At 44.2% G+C, this 22,438-nt stretch overlaps 1 long non-coding RNA gene and 1 pseudogene across 4 annotated transcripts; one reads left to right on the plus strand and one right to left on the minus strand.

The window, feature by feature from the left end:
- Positions 1–2,531: 2,531 nt before the first annotated feature.
- On the minus strand, positions 2,532–6,573 carry LOC125515057. Of its 4 annotated transcripts, none has more exons than XR_007286763.1 (5): positions 6,059–6,573; positions 5,713–5,800; positions 4,920–5,262; positions 4,231–4,807; positions 2,532–2,925 (listed from the first exon to the last, which is right to left on the minus strand). It is a non-coding gene; the product is annotated as an uncharacterized LOC125515057 (long non-coding RNA). The 4 variants fall into 4 exon arrangements; XR_007286761.1 differs by lacking the exon at positions 2,532–2,925 and adding an exon at positions 3,103–4,102 and having other exon boundaries at positions 6,059–6,572; XR_007286762.1 differs by lacking the exon at positions 2,532–2,925 and having other exon boundaries at positions 3,103–4,519; positions 4,608–4,807; positions 6,059–6,571.
- Positions 6,574–13,669: 7,096 nt separating this feature from the next.
- LOC125534826 lies at positions 13,670–15,658 on the plus strand (annotated as a pseudogene).
- The last annotated feature ends 6,780 nt before the right edge of the window (positions 15,659–22,438 follow it).

Raw genomic sequence — 22,438 nt, forward strand, 5'->3', positions numbered from 1 at the left:
CTGGCAATCCACAATGTCTCTTGAATGCTCTGAACGCGACGCCTAACCGTCTGGAGGATGCACAGTCCCCAAGTGTAATAAGTCTTCAGATCACACAGACAAGAAGACTTAAGTGATGTCCAATTTTCTCTTGCTCTGGGTGGTTAGGGCTTTATCCTCGCAAGGAATTCTCTCTCTCAAAAGCTTCGAGGTGGGTTGCTCTCAAACGACAAAAGCCGTACTCTCAATCTGAGCAGCCAGCCGTTTATGGTTGTAGGGGGTGGGCTATTTATAGCCATTTGGTAACCCGACCTGATTTGTCCGAAATGACCCTGGGTCACTAAGGAACTGACACGTGTCCCAACGGTCAGATTTCAAACTCACATGGCAACTTGGCTACAAGCAAAGCTGACTTATCCGGCTCTGGACAAGATTCGCTCTCATTGTCTTCACTCGAAGACACAGGTTTTTGGTTTAGGCATCACTTCAGTCATTCTGACTGGTTCTCCTGGACCCCACTTAACAGTACGGTGGTTCCTATGACTCAACACCAAAGAAAAAGAACTACGAAAGATCTAATTCTTCGAGCTCCATAGGCTTCATATCGTGTCTTCTCTTGTCATAGTCTTCAATGTGAGTATCTTCATATACCACCTTTGACTTCAATGTCTTCATACATTTTTAGGGGTCATCTCTGGTAGTAAAACCGAATCAATGAGGGACTTCTACCTGTGTTATCCTACAATTCTCACAAACACATTAGTCCCTCAACTAGGTTTGTCGTCAATACTCCAAAACCAACTAGGGGTGGCACTAGATGCACTTACAATGAGGCCGAAGAGGTTGATGATTTCGTGGAGACACAATCAACCATGAAGCTCCAGAGTAAGGACGCACAACTATTCCCAAGATGATGATGTAGCTTTGTGTTACGCTTGGATGAACTTGGAACGGGTCAATCAAAGACCGGTTTTGGGGGAGGATCAATGTTCAAGAAAGCGGTAAGCGTAAGCGGAGCGGAAGGCCGCAGCTTAGAGCAATGGCCGCTTAAGCGCTGCTTAACCGGGATTAAGCGTTTTTTTAAATTGGCCAGAATTTGGCTGTTTTTGAATAATATGCACAAGAAGACAGGAAACATAGCACATAGGTAACTGAAAATCTGAAATAGCATATAAGGTTGAGGTTCAGTGGTTCACACACCACAACAAATAGCCAGATAACACATAAGGATAAGGTTCAGTGGTTCACACAGCAAGCATAAATGCATAATATTGTCTTAGAATGAGGCAATGAGCATATATAAGATAAATGGCAGCAGCAGCACTCAAGCAGCAACAGCAGGATCAGTCTTCATCCACATAAGTGGGCTATTTTAGCTCCCGCCTGACTTTTGGACCGCCTTCTTCGCTTTTCTATCATTTAAGCGCGCGCAGCGGCCGCTCAGCCAGCGCTTAGCGCTTAACCGGTCGCTAAATCACGTTTTTTTCTGCTTAACGCTAAAAGTTGCGCCTAGGGCAGAAGCGAAGCGTTTAGCTGTCGCTCAACGCTTAAACGCGCTTAAGCGGCGCCTAAAAACGCTTTCTTGAACATCGGGGAGGATTGCCGAGTACTACAACAACATTGTGGGTGGTGGTGATGGTGGCTGTGTGGATGGGGGTGATGATGGAGGTGATCATGATTTCTTTGGTGAGGATGGTGTTTGAGGTCGTGTAGCATGCCTTCGGTTGGGCTCGATCTACGACATAAAATGGAGCTTGCAGGTTGAATTTTTTGAATTCTAAATAGTTTGAATGCTTGATAATCTCTAGACGCCCTTATGAGTAGTTGCTATCAACCTTATGAAGTTTTGTTGACAAAAAATTTTGTGACCCAAAAATTTCAGAAACTTGTACATGAATAAAATGTATCTCTTTGGAAGGAGTTCTTCGAGGAGGAGGTCCTCGGAGGCATCATCGAGCAGTAGCTTGATACGACAGTCTTATGTTGAGCCGAGTGCAAGCTCGACGCGGGACGCCGATACCAAATCATGCCTATGGCCGTGTAACGAGTTCATGGCAAGTGCAGGTATCAAGGAAGAATTTGAGCAATATGTCCACAATGCTGAGCTCGCTCCCTTCATCGCAGGTGAGTGCATTCAACAACTCAACCTTATAGAGACTTTCACTAAGAAATTTAAATTTCATTCTCTTGAGTCTAGAGCTTCATTTAACCTTTATAATAACTAGTTGACTCGTTGCGCCAAATGGCACAGAGACCCGCTAAAGCCATGTTTTCGATGAAAATAGTTTCATTTTGCAAGAACACATTCGATAACCATGCTATATTGAAAATATGTCTATCACACTGCGAGATCCAAGTTGAAAAAAAATTGTATAACCCGTTACGCCAAAAAAATATTTGTATAACATGACCCATTGCACCAGATGGCAGTTAAAAATATTTGCATTTTTTAGTAACTGTGTTTGAGCAAATAAATACGGTAAGAACTTAATAAAAGTTTAATTGATTGTATGCTTAAGCTCACATAAAAGGCAATATGGCAACAACAGAGTACAATTGTATCATGTGCAACAGCAGCAAAAATTAGTTAGCTAATAAATTGTTTGAAGGGAACCAACCATTTCAGAGTAGTTTATCCGACATCTCATTCTCAAATCAACGAAAATACAATTGTGTTTTTTTAGGGTGAAAATGCAAATGTTTTGATGCAACGACGGTAAGAGAAATGAGTAAACATCAAAGAAACAGAACATTTAAATTGGTTATTCCTTGGATGAAATCTATTGTTGTGTCACCCAGCCTAGTACCAATTCTTGTCGCAACAACAATCTCACCCAATCCTCCTTCAAGAGGATACACAAAGGATATCAGGACACCAAATTGTGCGTGCTGTAACCAGGAACCTTAATTTAGCTTAGTTTCTTCTTTAAGACCCAGATGATCAACCTAATAAAACAGCATATCCAACAAATAAGATGACATTAGTCATGCATGCAAGACCAAACTGTCTGTCAGAAATCACAGTTAGAAGCATGCAATCCCAATTCACAAGGCGATAATCCCAGCAAATGATCAAAACATCCACAAGAAAAACAAAAATGATAGGCTGACAATTCAAAGACATGATGAAGAATATAAATTTTTTTAGAAGTAAAGCACCACAGGCACAACGAAAGGCAAGGATACTAACTTATAAATAAGGCCATCTTTATACAACCTGGCAAAAGCTTAAATTACAGCTTTTGGCCTTTTCTCATCCATTGTAAAGCACTGACGCACAAGGCTGACATTAAGTTCACATTAGGAATTGGAACTATAGACAATACATTGTTTTCACTATTTTTCTTAACTAAGAAAATAAGAAGTTTATCTCATGGGTCCAATCAAGGGAGGCTCCAAGCCTATGTAATTGATTCAATACAGTACCACCATACTGATCTTTCCATTCTACGACCTGTACAGAAGATGTTAAGAGGATACACCAAGTGTGCAAAGAAATAAGCTCACTATGATTCATGCACCATCACACATGACAAATTGACACTGCCAATTATGAATTTTAAAAATATAAAGGACTCTACATCGTTACAGCTTCTACCACACATTGCCTACAGTGCAAACAAAAGAAAAGACAACCATGCGTTATTTCAACTGGTGTAAGCAAGGCACTTAGCAGCATCATGGCAGCTCTAGTTATCAGAACAAGGCTAAAGTGTAGCTTAAAATCATTAGTTAACTCTACTTCTATTTCGGTTGCTGAAAATCACAATAGTAAACTTGTTCCTAACTCTTTTTGTGATTAGTAGTCATGTGCATGACTAAACCATATCTTTTGTTATTGTTGTGCGTCTGCATACATAACATGTTAAACTTAGAATAGTCGTGCCCTAACATGTTATTCCGGTAAAAAAATAATTGCATATCAAATTGGCGATACACATACAAGATCTATGAGCACTATAGTGGAAGCATGATACTCTATATACAGGGAAAATAGAGAATTGAACCGCTTTCCACGCAAAGCGACATGATGGATCTGGGCTTCCCCATGGGCGCTCATGTGTGGGCAACATCTGTACTGTTTAATATGTTTCGCCACTAAATTATGGTCTCGTTGATTGAACTGCAGAACACAAATTTTCAAAATATGCATAATTATTACTTTTCGCTTTCTTTAATATGAATAACAAGAACTAAAGGACATATTCATGTCATGAAAAGCGAGGAAAGAACACTCAGAACCCTTTTCACCTTTCTTTTTCACAATCCTTCTCGTGCACTCATCTTGACACGGCCAATTATCATCCTTTGGATATATTTAAATAGAAAAATGTTTTGATTTCATTCCTTGATCCTCCACTCTGTCTTGTCAAGCCACAAGAATTATTCGGAACACAAGATTGTAAATTAAATATGTAAAAAAATAAGAGCGCAGAATTAGGATATAGAAATAGCACGACTCTGATTTCCTTCGTTCGCTGCCCCTCTGCTTCGCTTCAGGTCTCCACCCCGTGTTGTGATACTACTCTTGCATTCCAATCTAACATTCAGGAATCAGCTAATATAAACTCATTGCTCTTTGTACAATAGAGAAGTAACAGGGGAAAGAAGAAAAACTGGGAATTCACTTGCCCACTGAAGTGTGTAAAGCCCAACTCTGAATTTTTGGTTGTACCGCACATCATCATCCATCTCAGATAGTAAGAGCATGTCCTTTAGCAATAAAACATCTGCTTAATTTTGACCTGGAGGTAAGAAGATGGACAAGGCACCTCCAAATCATCTAAATCGAAACCTTTCGGTCTTTGCTTTCACCATGTCTGAGTACCTGCATGGTGTGAGCAGATCATTCAATCAGTACAAAAAAGGAATAATGTTCTAAAATAAGTACACAACAAGGAATAAAGTAGTTCCATCAGTTATCTTGAAACTAAACATACCGTGCGTATAAATCCACCGGATGGTCAATTTTCTCACACCCATTCTCAACAAATCTTGTACATACCAAAAAAAAGTGTCCAATAGGGAGCATATTCAAAAAACCTACAGCTCCTTGAAAGAATGCCCTTCTCCACAGTAACCAAGCAAGCTCATGAATTTTTTGTGATTTAATATAAACAAACATGTGATGTGGAAGTAAAGCCATTGGAATATGAAGTGAATAATGTGCATCTACTCAAGTTGTAGGTAATTCTGCGTGCGGTTACTACGTCATCCTTGGTGGGGAGGGGAAGTTGGAGGAGGCTCTTGGATCTCGAGAGGCTTGACATCAGCGGCAATAGTCTGCACAACACGAAAATAAAGATTAAACCTTAGTAACAGAAACAATAGGAGACCTGAAATTATGGACTGAACAAAAAGAGATAAGTTGGGGAGAAATTTAGGTCGCCAGACTGATGAGCTCTTGCATATGCATGATATATATTACAAATGTGATACCTTTGTGCTGCCTTTAGTTTTGAACCACTCGGAGACCATTATGATCCCTCTAGCAAACATGTTAACATAACTATATGGGCAATGCATTTCGAACCATTGACCAAAGCATCCATGCACTCGGAACTAAAAGCATCTAATTGTTCTGTTCTAAACTATTTTAAAGTCTGCACTTTGTACAGCTGCAACTTGGTGTCATGAACTGAATTAGTGCATTACTTACACAACAGATATCAGATTAAGTAGAAGTCGATAGAAATTAGCAGAAGTGGGCAACAAAAATCAGCAGCCCATCACCTTGCAATATAGAACATACTTTCGCCGACCATCATAGATCATACCGCTAAACAACAAGGCGCATCGGCCGTCCACTTGAATTATTATTCTGCAACAAAACAAAAGCACCCATAGAGCACCAATTAGAAGGGATCCTGCACACCAGTAAATGGTCTATATGGCAACAACAACAAAAACCATTTAGCCATTCATCAGACAGATGGTGTGCATTAGGTTGGGCCTGCTTACATGGTACAGAGGCATTTAGGCTACACAAATCTTGTAGATATGTGTGTGCAGAGAGAGACATCACAAATGCATAGATGTGTGTGTAGAAAAAGAGATCAGGAGCGAAGGGGAAGCTCACCATGGAGTCTCCGCAAAATCTGCCTGTCATGCCAAGGAAGAGGCATGGAAAAGAAGGTGCGGTGGAGGCATAGGCGCTGCCGCCGCTCACGGCAAAACAGAGGCGAGCCTGGCCTCCTCCCTGGCTGGGCGGCGGCGCCGCCTCCAGGAGGGCCGACCTACTCCTTCACCTAGTCGCCCACCTCCTCTTCCCCTGCCCCTTCACCCCACCACCGGGCTCGCCTAACCCGCGCTCGATCTGGAACCAGCGGTCGATGCGGCCGCATTGACAACGAAGAGAAGTAAGACGACGTAGAGGGGCTAGTGTGGTGGAGGAGGAATAGCAGGCGGAGGCCGTGGCGACGCGAGGAGGGGGTGGAGGAGAGGCGGCGACGGGGCTCCAGGGCGGAGGCCGTGGTGAGGCGAGGAGTGGGGTGGAGGAGGGGAGCGGGAGGCTGTGGGGATCGAGGGAAAACAGGGCTAGGGTTTGTGTGACGGCTGGTGCGGGAGTGGGACGAGGCGGATTGGCTGCGGAAGCGTGGAGCGGATTGGTCAAAACCGTCTGCACGCGGCCACGACTGACCCAGCCAACCAGAGCACGAGACGAGCCCACTTGTCATTGGCCAACCAGAACTAACAGTAGATGAAAATCAGGTTTGACTGCTGTGAAGATCGAACGGCTCTAACACACCAGAAAGGCAGATCGAACGGCTCTAACACACCAGAAAGGCAGATCGAACGGTCAGTAAAGACCCAATCGGGGGAGCCTCCTAGATGCGAGTTGGCTAGTCTCTATATAGTTTTAAATTCTTATACCATTCCTCTAGAAGTGTTTTGTGCTGCATGTAAGATTTCATATTGGGGTTCGCTAGAGGAACCACTGAAATCTGAGTATGAGTCATTTTTTACTAGTCTTTGTTATGGTGAGGATAGAGGAGTGGCACAAGGTAGAATAAAAAGTATTCATTTTCCATAAATTCATTACTTTGCACTATTTAATGGCAAATGCATCATGGGCAAGCAAGATTGCAGCACACTGTGTGCCCCTAACTTGAGCCTCATACACACTGCTTTGACAGAAATTAAATTTTATTATTTTGGAGAGATCGGTGCATGAAGATTGCAACACAACGTTGTTAGTGATCACTTTTATGGTAGGATGTATGCCTCCCGTGTAGCTAAGGAGCTGGGTGTTTCACCTTGGCCTAATGATCCCATTCTACCTACTCAGTACTTAGGGTGTGTTTGGTTTGAGAACGAAGTGGAACGGAATGTCATGGTTCCATTCCACTAGCACGGGTCGGTTATGTCCTTGTGTTTGGTAGGAGCAATTTTAAAGAATGAAACGGTTACATGTTGGTGTTTGGTTCGAGAGATAGAATGGAGTGGAATTGTTCATCTCACTTGATTAGATAGATTCACACTGAATCAGATTTTGATAGAAAACTAATGAATGCTAGTGAACACTTATTATATCATTAAGAGGTACATATAGACGCTGCAATACAGGTACACAAGATCAAAGAACGAGAATCTATCATAATTAGAGAGCAGAAAAGATCATATGACGCACCACACACACACACCAACAAAAGATCAGTTCAGGCACCACTGCTAGAAACAACTATCTGTCGATAGTGATGGTCTGCACCATGACGGCCGAGTTCACGAGGCTGCACTTCGAGCGCCTTCAGAAATAATAGATTGTGAAGAGGCAAAGGAAGGAGGAGCCGCCGACAGCAGGTGAGGCCGGGAGGCCGCCGCCGGCCAGCCACGAGCCGTTGCTCCACTCCTCCTTAGCCGCTGCCCGCAGCAAGCAGCTACGGTCGCTCAGATGTGTCCATGACAGGACGGCCGCTCCTCGTTCTTTGCCTGGATGTGTGCGCCACGGGATGGCCGACTATGAGGAAGAAAGACGAGCGGGAGGGGAGGCGACGGGGAGGTGAGGGACAGCCGGCGCTGGGTCGGGGGAGTGTGGCGGCGCTGAGATTTGGAGGGCGCGTGCGAGTCGGGGAGGGGGAAGAGACGCAGGTTCCGTTCGTTCCTTGTGGTCCGGTCGATTTGGAGGTATGGCTTGGTTCCGCATATACATATAATATTCGTTCGGTGGGATCCGGTTGATTCCGTTCCAGCGATGTACCGAACGCCGGAACGAGGCCCAGGTACGGGTCGGACCCATGCCATTCCACTTGATGATTGAAACTAAACACACCCTTAGACTTTGAGGCCATGAAGCGCCATAAGTTCCTTAAGGGCACAACCACTAATTATACTTACAACTTGAGGTTCAATAAAAATCCCATTGTGCATGTTACTTAGCATGCGCCTACTCTCTTTGATTATCACAGTAAAAGAAGATATTATGTTCTTGAGAGCGAGCCCCGTGAGTACAACGCGGCGGTCAAGCCCCTCGAGAAGGCCCCCGCCTCGCGAGGCAAACTACATCAGGGCCTCCTGAGGAGTGGCCTCCCGCAGCCGCCTCCCGAGGGGCGAACATCTCTATAGAGAGGGATCGAATCCTGAGCCCTGACGAGGCAACTCACCCTTGTACTAGTTCATACTCATCTTCCGCGTGAGGCAATCCACCATAAAGTAGGAGTACACTACTGGAGTCAGGATTTTTGTCGTCAGCCAGCTCTTTGTCGTCTGCTAGCTGACAGTAAAGAAGGTCTTTGCCATCGGCTTACAGAAAACTGACGGCAAAAAAGAGCTGACGACAAAGATAATGTTTGCCGTCAGCTAGCTCTTTGCCGTCTGCTAGCAGTCGGCATAGTAACTTTGTCATCTGCTAGCAGACAGCAAAGAGGGACGGTGGCCCACTAACAGAAGCACCTAACGGCCACTTTCTTTGCCGTCGGCTAGTGGACGGCTGACGGTGTCCTGGACTAGGGGGTACTCACCACGTCGTCTCCCGACCAGCTGGATCGGGCCGAGGACCCCCATGGCGGTTCACTTATGGGCCACTTCGGGCAGCCCATGCCGCATACAAGGAGGATTCCACAAGACTTGGCACCCAAGACAAGGACTCCTCTAAACCCCAGGCCTTTGGTGTGTTATATAAACCGAGGCCAGGCTAGTCAATAGAACATCTCATATTCATTGCTACGATCTCGTGGTAGATACCTGTACTGTGTACTACACCCATATCTGTTGGGGAACGCAGTAATTTCAAAAAAAAATTCCTATGCACATGCAAGATCTATCATGGTGATGCATAGCAACGAGAGGGGAAGAGTGTTGTCCATGTACTCTCGTAGACCGTAAGCGGAAGCGTTATGACAACGCGGTTGATGTAGTCATACGTCTTCACGATCGACCGATCCTAGTACCGAAAGTACGACACCTCCGCGATCTGCACACGTTCAGCTCGGTGACGTCCCACGAACTCACTATCCAGCAGAGTGTCGACGAAGAGCTTCGTCAGCACGATGGCGTGATGACGGTGATGATGATGCTACCGGAACAGGGTTTCGCCTAAGCACCGCTACGATATGACTAAGGTGGATTGTGGTGGAGGGGGGCACCGCACACGGCTGGAAACAATCAACTTGTGTGTCTATGAGGTGCCCCCTGGCCACGTATATAAATGATGGAGGGAGGAGGAGGCCGGCCCTCATAGGGCGCGCCCAAAGTGTGGAGTCCTACTAGGACTCCCTAGTTCTAGTAGGATTCCACCTCCCACATGGAATAGGAAAAAGGGAAGTGAGAAGGAGAAGGAAGGAAGGGAGCGCCCCCTTTCCCTAGTCCAATTCGGACCAGTCCATGGGGAAGGGGCGCGGCCACCCTTGAGGCCTTTCTCTCCTTTCCCGTATGACCCATTAAGGCCCAATACGAATTCCTGTAACTCTCCGGTACTCAGAAAAATACCCGAATCACTCGGAACTTCGATGTCCGAATATAGCCTTCCAATATATCGATCTTTATGTCTCGACCATTTCGAGACTCCTCGTCATGTCCCCGATCTCATCCAGGACTCCGAACAAACTTCGGTCATCAAATCACATAACTCATAATACAAATCATCACAGAACATTAAGCATGCGGACCCTACGGGTTCGAGAACTATGTAGACATGACCGAGGCTCATCTCCAGTCAATAACCAATAGCGGAACCTGGATGCTCATATTGGTTCCTACATATTCTACGAAGATCTTTATCGGTCAAACCGCATAATGATATACGTTGTTCCCTTTGTCATCGGTATGTTACTTGCCCGAGATTCGATCGTCAGTATCTCAATACCTAGTTCAATCTCGTTACCGGCAAGTCTCTTTACTCGTTCCGTAGGATAGCGAATGATCGATTCACCATTGATAGCATTAACCCTAAAAGGAGGGATATTGTGATAATAGCGGCAGATCAAACAAGAACTTAATGAAAAGATAGAAAAAAATTATGAAAAATCCGAAGCCCACCTTAATCCATTTTGTTGAGGATCTTCCACTTATTCCGGCCCTATATTTACATAGCCAAGAAAGGCTCTGGCGAACATGCGTGACTGGCGGAGCGCCTATCGCCCTGGCACGGCACTCTAAAATGCATGTTGGGTTGGGCCAGCAAGAAGACTTCGACTAGGGAGACGAAGAATGGAATTGAAGAAGGCAGCATAGTCTAAGATAACAGAATGGAACACCAACCAACAAGTAAGTGGTGGATTTGGATGGAGTCTCGCAGAAGAAGAGTACGCGCGCTAGCGCGCCCCAAGACGTCAGTCCTTTTTCTGCTTGCTGGCCAAGGTCAGTTTAATGAATCCCCCTTCCAAACACCAACCCAATCTCCATTCCTTGATGAGAAATGAGCAAGACCATATGTTTCTCAAAAATATAGCCCCTATATAAACCTAGCCCTTACTACCCGAACTTCTTACCTTCAAATAGGACTAACTGCCCGAACCCGCTTGCTTATCTTCTACGATCTAATTAAGTTAAGCAGTGGTTATTTTTTTAAGTGACTAGAACTTCTATCAAACTACTATTCTAGCACCCAGCTGTGCCATGTGTTTATTCTATTCTATTCTATTCTTCAGGTATTCCTTTGAATAACTCATCTTTTCAGGTAAGACAATTTGAAGATCTTCTTAGTCAGCCTATCTGTATTCTTATCCTCTAGTGCGGATCCAATCAGATTTTATAAAGCCAAGGCCTGACATCCATTGTGGGGATCATCTTTTATCGGGAGACATGGCCTGGTGGTTTCTGATCGAGATTCCTAATCAATAGGGCGAAGAGCTCTTCGCATGATCTGGTCCTACCTTTTGTCTATGCTATTTTTTTGTCCCTTCTCAGCTGTTGTCCTTACTCTGAATAAATTGGAACACATTGATTCCGTTCGTTCCCGCCCTTCGCTTCAGGCCATAGTGCTTCTGAATTATTTCTATACCCCTTCGATGATGCAGCCTCTGACTCTCCCGTTCGTTCCTGCCCTTCGCTTCAGGCCATAGTGCTTCTGAATTATTTCTATACCCCTTTGATGATGCAGCCTCTGACTCTCGTGGGTAAACTCCTACTTGATTAGTTAGAACTTCTCTGTCTCAACTCGTGGACCTATCTATCTTCTTCTTTTTAAGAGATAGGGGTTTGCTATTCTCACGGATTGCTCATATTTATTTACCCCATTGAATAGTTTTTGCCTTGTTTCAGCCCTTCCTTCATCTGAACCTTCCAAGTACTAATCTATCTTTATGGGGAAGACCCTTCATCTGACCTCCGGGCTACCCTGTCAATTGTAAAAAGTAGTTGAGTCGTGTCTCGCAGGAGCAAAAAGAGTGAAATGAGGACGTAAGCCCCCTAGGTCTTCCTCTTCCTTCTAAACTAATTGCTTTCGCTTGACTCTTCCAGTAAAAAAGTATACTGAGTGGTTGAAGGAAAGCGAAAAGGAATGGCTTTTTCATGTACCAGATCCGGTGAGCCAGACATCAAGCAAAAATGGACATACAATCAAAGAGTAAGGAGCAGTTATTTGCAATGACGGGTGGATTGGTCAGAGCTGCAAGGAGAGACTCGGTTATGGCGCGATAAAGAGCTTGCTTCAATGCTCGGATTCAGGTAGAAAGTAAGAGCAGTAGCATATTCATAGGAGAGCTTTGTACTTGAAATTAGTAGTCCCGGTAGTTGGAAAAAAGCTCTGAATACAGATTCAAAGCATCAAGATAGGTAGTCCTATCATTAGTTGGCCAGTCATAGCAATTTAAGTAGAAAGCTTGCTTCGGGATCAAATCATTCAACTAAAGCTGTCAGGCCGGGTAGGCTTTGAGGAACATTGGGGTTCCTTATGTTGTGACTGAGCAGATATGTCTATTGTGCCCGGCAAAAACAGATTTGCAAGGAGTTTGCCAAAGGCTTTCTCATTTGGAAAAAAACAATTTCAAGTATATTTCCCTTCTCCATTCTCTGCTTGGATGATTTCCGCTTGTGTGAATTTCATTGCTGTGGGTCCCGTGTGTGCTCGAATAAGATTGTTTTAGGATTCTATTTAGTTGAATTTCTTGACTCCTTGGTGCTGGTTATCAAGTTTATGGCGCCGCCGACCATCCAAAAAGTCAAAGATGGCGTCGACATTTACTTATTATGCTCTCTTCTAATAGTGGTCCCTTGGTATTCAGGTTGTAAAATCCTGATAGGAAAGTCGACTGTTATACCTTGTTTTTGTAATGGCCTATCTTCTTTAAAAAGCCGAAAGATAAGGATTTCGCAAAACTTTTGCGTTCCTTTTTCTTTGAAAAGAAAACCTTACCATTTTTGGGCCGCTGTTACCATTTCCATTTCCTGAACCTAAACCTAACTAATACTTAGTTGTTTCCATTTCCTCATCTGGTGATAGATCCTCATCTTCTTCTGGCTCAAATCCCTTTTTCATATCCAGGGCAGGCTTTAGGTACGCTTTAGTTTGAAATCATTAAAGATATGCTCGACCTCGTTTATGTCCATGGTATCATCGTACGTACCTTCTACTATCAACCAGATGAGATAGGGCTTTGAAAGGTCAGAGTCAGTCTCCTCTTTTTCTTTTAGGTCGTTTAGCAGTTCCCCAACCAGCTTTCTCCCCGAGAAAGCCTTCCTGAGATTCAAAGAAAAAGGTTTGAAGGTTGATCTCTGGGATCAGTGATAGTTCGGAACCAGCAAAGGGAGGCTGAAAAGCCGTAGTGCTAACGCACGCCCTGTAGTTTTGAAGCTAAAAAGACAGCAGCGAGCTCCGCGTCGAAAAGCGAAGCGAGCCGCGCTAGCGCGCTACTCTTCCTTTATGAGCGAGACTCTATCTAGATCTACTGATCTAAGAACTCCGCAAGCGAACTGAGCGATCCATGAGGTGCCTATCGGCAAGGCTTGGAAAAGCCTTAAGTTTAGGCTCCCTTCCTTCACTGAACTGATTCACCCGGGTCCAAACCTACCGAGCTAGCTAATTTTTCCTTTACGAGATCTCGACTCTTCGGAATGATTGGAGAGAGCCCCGCCTCCTCTTGGTTGGTGCCGGGCCCGAGAGTGATGGGACTACTTCCTTAAAGAGCCTTTCATTCGGGCCGGCAGGAGGGGCCCTGATCTATCAATTGAGGGAGCAAAAAACAGGCTTTGCTCCCCCTTTTTTAAATGAAGAAAGAAAGAAGGGTCGAAGTTTAGACCGCTCACAGTAGTTCTACCCATAGAAAAGATCATGAAAGAGGCAATCAGAATGGTACCCGAATCCATTTATGATCCCAAGTTTCCAGACACATCGCACTTTCGCTCGGGTCGAGGCTGCCACTCGGCCCTCAGACAGATCAAAGAAGAGTGGGGAACCTCTCGCTAGTTTTTGGAATTCGACATCAGGAAGTGTTTTCACACCATCGACCGACATTGATTCATCTCAATCTTGAAGGAAGAGATGGACGATTCCAAGTTCTTTTACCCCACTCAGAAAAAGTTTTCCACCGGACGACTCGTAGGGGGTGAGAGGGGCCCTGACTCCATCCCAAACAGTGTACTACTATCGGCCCTACCAGGCAATATCTACCTACAGAAGCTCGATCAGGAGATAGGGAGGATCCGGCAGAAGCATGAAATTCCTCTTGTAGTGAAAATAAGATCGGTTCTATTAAGAATAGGTCGTCGTATTGATGACCTAGAAAAGTATGGAAAAGAAGCAAGCTTCAACGCTCCCCAAGACAACAGAGCCCTCATAGTGGGGAGGGTAAAGAGCATCCAACCCAAAGCGACCTTTCATTCCCTTGTTTCATCGTGGCACCCCCCCACAAGCACCCCCAGGCGAAGGGGAGACCAGAAAACGCCTTTCGTTTTCCCCCCTTCAGCGGCCCTAGCCGCCTTCCTTAACAAGCCCTCGAGCCTCCTTTGCGCCGCCTTCCTCATAGAAGCCACTGGGTTGACCCCGAAGGTCGAATTCAATGGTAGAGAAGGCTTTAATAAGAATTTGGCCATGAGAGACCTTCTTAAGTATTGCAAAAGAAGGGGCCTGCTGATAGAGCTGGGCGGGGAGGCGATACTAGTTATCAGGTCAGAGAGAGGCCTGGCCCGTAAGCTGGCCCCCTTTAAAAGCCATTCCTTATTAATAAGGATTTGTTACGCGCGATATGCCGACGACTTACTACTGGGAATCGTGGGTGCCGTATTTCTTCTCATAGAAATACAAAAACGTATCACCCACTTCCTACAATCCGGTCTGAACCTTTGGGTAGGCTCCGCAGGATCAACAACCATAGCTGCACGGAGTACGGTAGAATTCCCCGGTACGGTCATTCGGGAAGTCCCCCCGAGGACGACTCCCATACAATTCTTGCGAGAGCTGGAGAAGCGTCTACGGGTAAAGCACCGTATCCATATAACTGCCTGCCACCTACGCTCCGCCATCCATTCCAAGTTTAGGGACCTAGGTTATAGTATCCCTATCAAAGAGCTGACGAAGGGGATGAGCGGAAGAGGTCGTCTACTGGACGCGGTTCAACTAGCGGAGACTCTTGGAAAAGATGGACTAAAAAGTCCCCAAGTTAGCTTATTATGGGGGACCGTCAAGCACATCCGGCAAAGATCGAGGGGGATCTCGTTGTTGCATAGCTCAGGTCAGAGCAAGGTGCCATCAGGCGTTCAACAGGCAGTCTCACGATCGGTCATGAGTGTCCTGAAGAAGAAATTGTATACTCCCTTTGGTCGGAAGGCGGCGGGGGAAGGAAGGGGACACTGGGCGGGATCTTTCAGCAGCGAATTCCCCATACAGATAGAGGCGCCTATCAAAAAGATACTCCGAAGGCTTCGGGATCGAGGTCTCATTAGCCGAAGAAGACCCAAGCCAATCCACGTGGCCTCTTTGACCAACGTCAGCGACAGAGACATAGTAAATTGGTCCACGGGCATCGCAATAAGTCCTCTATCCTACTACAGGTGCTGCGACAACCTTTACCAAGTCCGAACGATTGTCAATTACCAGAGCCACTGGTCTGCTATATTCACCCTAGCCCACAAGCACAAATCTTCGGCGCGGAATATAATCCTAAATTACCCCAAAGACTCAAATATAGTCAATCAAGAAGGTGGTAAGACCCTTGCTGAGTTCCCAAACAGCATAGAGCTTGGGAAGCTCGGACTCGGTCAAGATCCGAACAATGACGGAGCACTCAAATACATGTTTAATAAGTAGTTGTCTTTTTCTATTTGGATTTTAGTGAACTGCGTTTACATGAGATTAGTTGAGTAGGCTTGCCTTATCTGCTATAAGATAGCTAGTTGTGGGGCTTTCAAAAAAAAGGTTGAAGGCTTCGCTATCGCTCATGGTGTTGGGGAACGTATTAATTTCAAAAAAATTCCTACGCACATGCAAGATCATGGTGATGCATAGCAACGAGAGGGGAGAGTGTTGTCTACGTACCCTCATAGACCGAAAGCGGAAGCGTTAGCACAACGCGGTTGATGTAGTCGTACGTCTTCACGGCCCGACCGATCAAGCACCGAAACTACGACACCTCTGAGTTCTAGCACATGTTCAGCTCGATGATGATCCCCGGACTCCGATCCAGCAGAATGTCGGGGAAGAGTTCCGTCAGCACGACGGCGTGGTGACGATCTTGATGTTCTACCGTCGCAGGGCTTCGCCTAAGCACCGCTACAATATTATCGAGGATTATGGTGGAAGGGGGCACCGCACACGGCTAAGAGATCAATGATCAATTGTTGTGTCTTTGGGGTGCCCCCCTGCACCCGTATATAAAGGAGCAAGGGAGGAGGAGGCCGGCCCTAGGAGGGGGCGCGCCAAGTGTGGAGTCCTACTAGGACTCCCTAGTCCTAGTAGGATTCCACCTCCCATATGGAATAGGAAAAGAGGAAGGGAAAAGGAGAAGGAAGGAAGGGGGCGCCCCCCTTCCCTAGTCCAATTCGGACCAGACCAAGGGGAGGGGTGCGGCCACCCTTGAGGCCCTTTTTCTTCTTTCCCGTATGGCCCAATAAGGCCCAATACGTATTCCTGTAACTCTCCGGTACTCCGAAAAATACCCGAATCACTCGGAACCTTTCCAATGTCCGAATATAGTCGTCCAATATATCGATCTTTACGTCTCGACCATTTCGAGACTCCTCGTCATGTCCCCGATCTCATCCGGGACTCCGAACTCCTTCGGTACATCAAAACTCATAAACTCATAATATAACTGTCATCGAAACCTTAAGCGTGCGGACCCTACGGGTTCAAGAACAATGTAGACATGACCGAGACACGTGCCCGGTCAATAACCAATAGCGGAACCTGGATGCTCATATTGGCTCCCACATATTCTACGAAGATCTTTATCGGTCAGACCGCATAACAACATACGTTGTTCCCTTTGTCATCGGTATGTTACTTGCCCGAGATTCGATCGTCGGTATCTCAATACCTAGTTCAATCTCGTTACCGGCAAGTCTCTTTACTTGTTCTGTAATACATCATCCTGCAACTAACTCATTAGTTGCAAAGCTTGCAAGGCTTAAGTGATGTGCATTACCGAGAGGGCCCAGAGATACCTCTCCGACAATCGGAGTGACAAATCCTAATCTCGAAATACGCCAACCCAACAAGTACCTTCGGAGACACCTGTAGAGCACCTTTATAATCACCCAGTTATGTTGTGACATTTGGTGGCACACAAAGTGTTCCTCCGGTAAACGGGAGTTGCATAATCTCATAGTCATAGGAACATGTATAAGTCATGAAGAAAGCAATAGCAACAAACTAAACGATCAAGTGCTATGCTAACGGAATGGGTCAAGTCAATCACATCATTCTCCTAATGATGTGATCCCGTTAATCAAATGACAACTCATGTCTATGGTTAGGAAACATAACCATCTTTGATCAACGAGCTAGTCAAGTAGAGGCATACTAGTGACACTCTGTTTGTCTATGTATTCACACATGTATTATGATTCCGGTTAATACAATTCTAGCATGAATAATAAACATTTATCATGATATAAGGAAATAAATAATAACTTTATTATTGCCTCTAGGGCATATTTCCTTCAGTCTCCCACTTGCACTAGAGTCAATAATCTAGTTCACATCGCCATGTGATTTAACATCAATAGTTCACATCACCATGTGATTAACACCCATAGTTCACATCGACATGTGACCAACACCCAAAGGGTTTACCAAAGTCAATAATCTAGTTCACATCGCTATGTGATTAACACCCAAAGAGTACTGAGGTGTGATCATGTTTTGCTTGTGAGAGAAGTTTAGTCAACGGGTCTGCCACATTCAGATCCGTAAGTATTTTGCAAATTTCTATGTCAACAATGCTCTGCATGGAGCTATTCTAGCTAATTGCTCCCACTTTCAATATGTATCCAGATTGAGACTTAGAGTCATCTGGATCAGTGTCAAAACTTGGTCAAAACTTGCATCGACGTAACCCTTTACGACGAACCTTTTGTCACCTCCATAATCGAGAAACATATCCTTATTCCACTAAGGATAATTTTGACCAATGTCCAGTGATCTACTCCTAGATCACTATTGTACTCCCTTGCCAAACTCAGGGCAGGGTATACAATAGGTCTGGTACACAGCATGGCATACTTTATAGAACCTATGGCTAAGGCATAGGGAATGACTTTCATTCTCTCTCTATCTTATCGTGGTCGGTTTTGAGTCTTACTCAACTTCACACCTTGTAACACAGGCAAGAACTTCTTCTTTGACTATTCCATTTTGAACTACTTCAAAATCTTGTCAAGGTATGTACTCATTGAAAAACTTATCAAGCATCTTAATCTATCTCTATAGATCTTGATGCTCAATATGTAAGCAGCTTCACCGAGGTCTTTCTTTGAAAAACTCCTTTCAAATTCCTTTATGCTTTGCAGAATAATTCTACATTTTCCGATCAACAATATGTCATTCACATATACTTATCAGAAATGGTAGTGCTCCCACTCACTTTCTTGTAAATACAGGCTTCACCGCAAGTCTGTATAAAACTATATGCTTTGATCAACTTATCAAAGCGTATATTCCAACTCCGAGATGCTTGCACCAGTCCATAGATGGATCGCTGGAGCTTGCATATTTTGTTAGTACCTTTAGGATTGACAAAACCTTCTGGTTGCATCATATACAACTCTTCTTTAATAAATCCATTAAGGAATGCAGTTTTGTTTATCCATTTGCCAGATTTCATAAAATGCGGCAATTGCTAACATGATTCGGACAGACTTAAGCATAAATACGAGTGATAAACACTCACCGTAGTCAACACCTTGAACTTGTTGAAAAACTGTTTGCGACAATTCTAGATTGTAGATAGTAACACTACTATCAGCGTCCGTCTTCCTCTTGAAGATCCATTTAATCTCAATGGCTCGCTGATCTTTGGGCAAGTCAATCAAAGTCCATACTTTGTTCTCATACATGGATCTCATCTCAGATTTCATGGCCTCAAGCCATTTCGCGGAATCTGGGCTCATCATCTCTTCCTCATAGTTCGTAGGCTCGTCATGGTCAAGTAACATGACCTCCAGAACATGATTACCGTACCACTCTGGTGCGGATCTCACTCTGGTTTACCTACGAGGTTCGGTAGTAACTTGATCTGAAGTTACATGATCATCATCATTAGCTTCCTCACTAATTGGTGTTGTAGTCACAGGAACAGATTTCTGTGATGAACTACTTTCCAATAAGGGAGCAGGTACAGTTACTTCATCAAGTTCTACTTTCCTCCCACTCACTTATTTCGAGAGAAACTCCTTCTCTAGAAAGGATCCATTCAAAGCAACGAATATCTTGCCTTCGGATCTGTGACAGAAGGTGTACCCAACATTTTCTTTTGGGTATCCTATGAAGACGTACTTCTCCGATTTGGGTTTGAGCTTATCAGGTTGAAACATTTTCACATAAGCATTGCAACCTCAAACTTCAAGAAACGACAGCTTAGGTTTCCTCCCAAACCATAGTTCATACGGTGTCATCTCAACAGATTTAGATGGTGCCCTATTTAACGTGAATGCAGCTGTCTCTAATGCATAACCCCAAAACGATAGTGGTATATCGGTAAGAGACATCATAGATCGCACCATATCTAATAAAGTACGGTTATGACGTTCGGACACACCATTACACTGTGGTGTTCCAGGTGGCGTGAGTAGTGAAACTATTTCACATTGTTTTTAACTGAAGGCCAAACTCATAACTCAAATATTTTACTTCTGCGATCATATCGTAGAAACTTTTATTTTTGTTACGATGATTCTCCACTTCACTCTGAAATTTTTGAACTTTTCAAACGTTTTAGACTTGTGTTTCATCAAGTAGATATACTCATATCTGCTCAAATCATCTGTGAAGATCAGAAAATAATGATACCTGCCGCGAGCCTCAATATTCATCGGACCACATACATCAGTATGTATGATTTCCAACAAATCTGTTGCTCGCTCCATTGTTCTGGAGAACGGGGTCTTAGTCATCTTTCTCATGAGGCATGGTTCGCAAGCATCAACTGATTCATAATCAAGTGATTTCAAAAGCCCATCAGCATGGATTTTCTTCATGCAGTTTACACCAAATGACCTAAAACGGCAGTGCCACAAATAAATTGCACCATCATTATTAACTTTGCATCTTTTGGTTTCAATATTATGAATATGTGTATCACTAAGATCGAGATCCAATGAACTATTTTCATTGGGTGTGTAACCATATAAGGTTTTATTCATGTAAACAGAACAACAATTATTCTCTTACTTAAATGAATAACCGTATTGCAATAAACATGATCAAATCATATTCATGCTCAACGCAAACACCAAATAACACTTATTTAGGTTCAACACTAATCCCAAAAGTATAGGGAGTGTGCGATGATGATCATATCAATCTTGGAACCACTTCCAACACACATCGTCACTTCACCCTTAACTAGTCTATGTTCATTCTGCAACTCCCGTTTCGAGTTACTACTCTTAGCAACTGAACCAGTATCAAATACCGAGGGGTTGCTACGAACACTAGTAAAATACACATCAATAATGTATATCAAATATACCTTTGTTCACTTTGCCATCCTTCTTATCCGCCAAATACTTGGGGCAGTTTCCGCTTCCAGTGACCAGTCCCTTTGCAGTAGAAGCACTTAGTCTCAGGCTTAGGACCAGACTTGGGCTTCTTCACTTGAGCAGCAACTTGCTTGCCGTTCTTCTTGAAGTTCCCCTTCTTCCCTTTGCCCTTTTCTTGAAACCTAGTGGTCTTGTCAACCATCAACACTTGATGTTTTTCTTGATTTCTACCTTCGTTGATTTCAGCATCACGAAGAGCTTGGGAGTTGTTTCCGTTATCCCTTGCATATTATAGTTCATCATGAAGTTCTACTAACTTGGTGATGGTGACTAGGGAATTCTGTCAATCACTATTTTATCTGGAAGATTAACTCCCACTTGATTCAAGCGATTGTAGTATCCAGACAATCTGAGCACATGCTCACTGCTTGAGCTATTCTCCTCCATCTTTTAGCTATAGAACTTGTTGGAGACTTCATATCTCTCAACTCGGGTATTTGCTTGAAATATTAACTTCAACTCCTGGAACATCTCATATGGTCCATGACGTTCAAAACAACTTTGAAGTCCCGATTCTAAGCCGTTAAGCATGGTGCACTAAACTATCAAGTAGTCATCATATTGTAAAGCATGGCACACTGAACTATCGAGTAGTCATCAGCTTTGCTCTGCCAGACATTCATAACATCTGGTGTTGCTCCAGCAGCAGGCCTGGCACCCAGCGGTGCTTCCAGGACGTAATTCTTCTGTGCAGCAATGAGGATAATCCTCAAGTTATGGACCCAGTCCGTGTAATTGCTACCATCATCTTTCAACTTTGCTTTCTCAAGGAACGCATTAAAATTCAACGGAACAACAGGACGAGCCATCTATCTACAATCAACATAAACAAGCAAGATACTATCAGGTACTAAGTTCATGATAAATTTAAGTTCAATTAATCATATTACTTAAGAACTCCCACTTAGATAGACATCCCTCTAATCTTCTAAGTGATTACGTGATCCAAATCAACTAAACCATAACCGATCATCACGTGAGATGGAGTAGTTTTCAATGGTGAACATCGTTTATGTTGATCATATCTACTATATGATTCACGCTCGACCTTTCGGTCTCCGTGTTCCGAGGCCATATCTGCATATGCTAGGCTCGCCAAGTTTAACCTGAGTATTCTGCGTGTGCAAAACTGGCTTGCACCCGTTGTAGATGGACGTAGAGCTTATCACACCCGATCATCACGTGGTGTCTGGGCACGACGAACTTTGGCAACGGTGCATACTCAGGGAGAACACTTCTTGATAATTTAGTGAGAGATCATCTTATAATGCTACCGTCAATCAAAGCAAGATAAGATGCATAAAAGGATAAACATCTCATGCAATCAATATAAGTGATATGATATGGCCATCATCATCTTGTGCTTGTGATCTCCATCTCCGAAGCACCGTCATGATCACCATCGTCACCGGTGCGACACCTTGATCTCCATCGTAGCATCGTTGTCGTCTCGCCAATCTTATGCTTCCACGACTATCACTACCATTTAGTAATAAAGTAAAGCATTACATCGCGATTGCATTGCATACAATAAAGCGACAACCATATGGCTCCTGCCAGTTGCCGATAACTCGGTTACAAAACATGATCATCTCATACAATAAAATTCAGCATCATGCCTTGACCATATCACATCACAACATGCCCTGCAAAAACAAGTTAGACGTCCTCTACTTTGTTGTTGCATGTTTTACGTGGCTGCTACGGGCTTAAGTAAGAACCAATCTCACCTACGCATCAAAACCACAACGATAGTTTGTCAAATAGACTCCGTTTTAACCTTCGCAAGGACCGGGCGTAGCCATACTTGGTTCAACTAAAGTTGGAG

Source organism: Triticum urartu, chromosome 1 (assembly GCF_003073215.2).
Source record: "Triticum urartu cultivar G1812 chromosome 1, Tu2.1, whole genome shotgun sequence".
NCBI lineage: Eukaryota > Viridiplantae > Streptophyta > Magnoliopsida > Poales > Poaceae > Triticum > Triticum urartu.